Below are 4062 nucleotides of genomic sequence, written 5' to 3'. Positions count from 1 at the left end.
AGTATTTTGGCAATTAGGACCACAGCCTAATGTCCTACACAAAAAAAAAAAAAAAAAAAAAAAAAAAAAAAAAAAAAAAAAAAAAAAAAAAAAAAAAAAAAAAAAAAAACAAAACCAGAAAACATTGTACTTCCTTTTTTCCATGGATATATTTCTATTACCTAAGTTGTTCATGTAAAGAATGAGGTGCAAGGTATAACTTTCATATTCTTTCTGTATCAGTGATTCTATGACTATCAATGATTCTACGACTTCTCCAAGTGGTAGCTTGGCAGGTGGTTGAGAGCTGTATTTTTAGCTTAGCTTCTTTTCTATTCTGAATTTTTAAATTACTTTGAAATATTGATATAATGGGTGTATATATATATATACATATATAATATGTACACATGCACAAACATTTATGTATGAATATATAACTTCAGACAGGATTTTTTTTATTAAAGGGCATATATGTGTATATACATCTATAACATATAGAAGAAAAAAAGGGCTCTATATATCCTATTTTCATACTTTTATTTTGATTATGTTGAGTTTTGCTTGGTTTCTCTCTGTAAAAAGAACTGCAACTAAAACTTTGAGTGGTACACAGTCTAAATAGTATATAATTCATTTGTGAAGGTAAAATTATCCAAAATACTTGCTATAAGAATTTTTAATATGCTACTGTCCACCTTTTGACATATTATCTGGAGCAAAACACAAGGTTTTTACCTGTAAAATGAACACAAAGTAGCTAAAAACTTACAGTATTTCTTCCTTATTTTTATTGTTGAAGATATCCTATTTTTAATTGCAACGTAGGATAGGGGAGCTTACTGTGAAAGAAAATGGCTTGTCTGTAAAATGTAAGAATTTAATCGTGTGCTATTGTTGCCTGCCAACAATGAGCTAAAAAGGTTAATGGATCATAGATCTGGCAAACAGCCACGCTGTCTCCGATTAGATGTTTAACTGCGTAATCTGGGTTAATGTTTGGTGCTATTTTTTTAATCAGGGCATGAATTTTTGGTAAATAAAAGTTAGATTTTATCCAGACTTCTTTTTCCTTTTTTTTTTTTTTCTTTTCCTCGCCGAAAACAGAACCACTAATCATTGATCTCGACTCGCACAGCGGGAGGAGCAAGAGAAAACAGGCGGCGGCCTCCCCTCTCCCTGGGCTGGGGCGCTGCCGCCGTTCGTGGCCGCCGGGCGCTACCTGACATTCCTCCAGGAAGGCATGGGCGCCTGCTCCTTCCTCTTCCCGGGCTGCCAAACTCGAGGGCCCAAAACCCGAGAGGGGCACTCTCAGGGGTGCTCTACACACCCCCCTTTCCCAAGGAAACTCCGCTCGCAACTCCGAAATCACCACCTGGAACCACTTCTCCATCAAAGGAGTGGGTTGTGTGGGGTGTGAGCCGTTGGGGGGTTGGGTTTTGGGTGTTATTTCTTTTTTAAAGAAAGAGAGGTTGAAAGAGCGAACTGCCGCCAGGAAGGGAAAGCACACACAAAGTATATAGCTCCTCCTCTCCCATCTTACATGTTCCTTGGGCACACTGTCGGAGAAGCCAGGCAGCAGCGGCAGCGTTATAATGCAAATCACAAATCGAGCAACTTTCAATGCTGTTGTGGCTATTTTTTATCTTTCCCCAGGATGGGCTTTTTTGGTGTGTAAGTTGCTCTCACCTCCCCCCTCCCGCCCCGCTTTCCCTTTGACTCTTAAAATCATGCCCTCCCTCCCTTCTCCGCCGGCTTCCCCCACCTCTCCCAAAACACCCGGCAGTAATGATGCACCATCCTCGGTCCTTTCCAGCGGGTCACTTCGCTAGGGCAGGAGGTGAGCAGCCGAGCAGGGGGAACGGCGTTTGCAGGAATGCGGTGCGGCCCCGCACCGCTGCCCGGCTCAGGCGGGCCCTCCCGGCTGCTGCCTCATTCCTCCGCCGTTGCTCCTGGGCCCTGCCGGCAGCTCTTGGGGACAGCCGGCTCCCCATCTCCGCCCCTCGCTTTTCCCCCTACAGCCGCGTCCCGGCGGCGGCAGCCTCCCAGCGCCGCCCGAGTGCCTGGAGGAGCCCGGCCGCTGCCCGCGGAGGAGGCAGCGCCGGCGGAGGGGCCTCGGCCGCAGGGCGAACCGGCACCACCTGGCTGCGTTGCCCGCCTTAGCGGACTGGGAGAGAGGGAGAGAAGGAGGGGAAAAGGGAGGGAAGGAGGGAGGGAGGGAAAGAGGGAGGCTCCTCCATACGCGGGGAGAGGCTCCGGCTCCTCAGCTGGGCGCTACCGGCAGCGGCAGCTGCTGTCGTGCTGCACCGCGGGCGGTGACGGCTCCCGGCGCGGCGGGAGCGCGCCGCTGCCGCGGGACCTCAGCTCTAGGGCGCGGGGCTCAAACCTCGGCTGGAAAGTAGAGACAGAGTTTTGTGGCTTTTTTTTTTTTCCTTTCCTTTCCTAGTGATTGGGCTTTTTTTAATTATCGTTATTTTTAATCCCTCCCCCCGCTCTCCCTCTTCCCCCGGCGGTGCGTGTGCCAGCGAGGAGGATGCGCGCCTCCCCCAGCCCGTTCCCCGGCAGCTCCCGCCACTGCGGCGGGGCGCTGGGGGCCGCGGGGCCGGGGGCGCGCCGGGCCGCACCTGGTCGCACCGCGATGCGCGGGCTGCGCTCCCTGATCTCCCGCGCCGCTCCCCGCCGCCCCTCGGTGCCCGAGTCTCCGCTCGCTGGTGTCCAGCGTCGCGCACACACGCACACGCCGTCACGCACGGAGACACTCACTCAGTGACTGCCGAGCTGCCCAGGCTGCCGAGCAGCACAGCGCAGCGCCGCGCAGCCCGCCTGGAGCCTCCTCCCTCCATCCATCCCTCCCTCTCTCTCTACTCCTCCTCCTCCCTCGCTCCCGCCTGCCGCTCTGAAGGATGCCCGGTAAGTAGCGGCGAGGACCGGCACCTCTGCCGGTGCGTGATCTGAGGGGTTAGGGACTGCCTTATACTGCTGCCGCCCGCCGGGGGGGGCGCGGGGCGAGCGGAGCGGAGGGGAGGTGACAGCGATTCGAGGCAGGAGGCGGCGTGGCTCGCCGGGAGCTCCTCAGAAGGACTTTTAGCTGCGCGGCCGGGGCTTGAATGTGGGCGCCGAGGGACGGGGTCTGTGCACCGCAGCGGGCACCGGCCGGGGCGGGGGCCCTTCCCCTGCGCTGCGGTTTGCTGCCTGCAGCACCGCGGTGAGTACGGGGCTCCGCGTCTTGACGGGGTTCCCCGGGGGCGGGTAAGGTGCAGAGGGTGCCCTGCCGTGTCTGGGGCTCCCTCCTTGGCGGCTCCGCTCCGCACCGTGCTAGGACCGGGGCACGGAGGGAAGGGTGCCTCCGGTACGCCCCGGGGACTGTCCTCTGCTGCTCCGAACCTCGGTTTTGGTCACGTCCCTAGGGGCTGCCAGCGCGGTCCGGCGTTTCGGGAGGCGCGGTGTCACCGATTGGATGGACAGAGAGGGAGCTCCGCCGGGCACCTCACCTGCGGAGAGGAGCACCCAGGTGCTGCGCGCCGGGGCGTGGGGAGGAGAGCGGAGCCCTGGCCGGTACGAGAGGGTGCCCGCCGCTCCCCTGCCCTCTCCTCGTCCTGGATGCTCCCTCCTCCTGCTCTGCAGTGGGCTCCGGTGGCAAAACGCTCGTCCCTTAGGGAAGCGTAATGTTTGCAAAATGTTTGCTGTCAATTAGCGGGTGGCTCTGCTCAGCTCGGGTTTGCGCACTGATAACTCCGCTCAGGCAGGAGCTCAGCTCCGGCTACCAAATGCCAGGGATATCGGGCAAGAGGCTTTTTGTTCTCCTAGATTACCTGATGCGATTTGTGGGAAACACGCATAAAAGCTCACAGTTGATGGAGATTTTTAAGTGGACCTCGGTAAATCATTGAAATTTTTTTTCTTACTTTTACTATCTGTACTTTGACAATGATCTCAGTGTGTTTTGCATCCTGGGTATGAAAACTGCCCCATTGAGGTCAATGACAAAACTCACAATTAACTTCAGAGGAAAACGGTTGTAGTCAATACAGAATGAAAGGTAATGGGCAGAAGGCATAGGGATGGTGAAGTGAGAGAGATGTA

At 54.4% G+C, this 4062-nt stretch overlaps 1 protein-coding gene across 2 annotated transcripts in view; it reads left to right on the top strand.

The window, feature by feature from the left end:
* Nucleotides 1-2732: 2732 nt before the first annotated feature.
* HS3ST5 (heparan sulfate-glucosamine 3-sulfotransferase 5) overlaps nucleotides 2733-4062 on the top strand; it is a 192909-nt gene continuing 191579 nt past the window's right edge. The window contains exon 1 of one of the 2 annotated variants that reach the window (XM_017830364.1): nucleotides 2733-2889. The gene's annotated coding sequence lies outside the window, so the exon portion shown is untranslated. Of the gene's footprint in view, nucleotides 2890-3018; nucleotides 3185-4062 lie in introns of those variants that run through there. The other variant, XM_017830378.1, reaches the window with a different exon arrangement.

The sequence above is a fragment of the Lepidothrix coronata genome, unplaced genomic scaffold, assembly GCF_001604755.1.
Source record: "Lepidothrix coronata isolate B3197 unplaced genomic scaffold, Lepidothrix_coronata-1.0 Scaffold5, whole genome shotgun sequence".
Lineage (NCBI taxonomy): Eukaryota > Metazoa > Chordata > Aves > Passeriformes > Pipridae > Lepidothrix > Lepidothrix coronata.
This window is presented reverse-complemented; position numbering and strand designations above follow the sequence as displayed.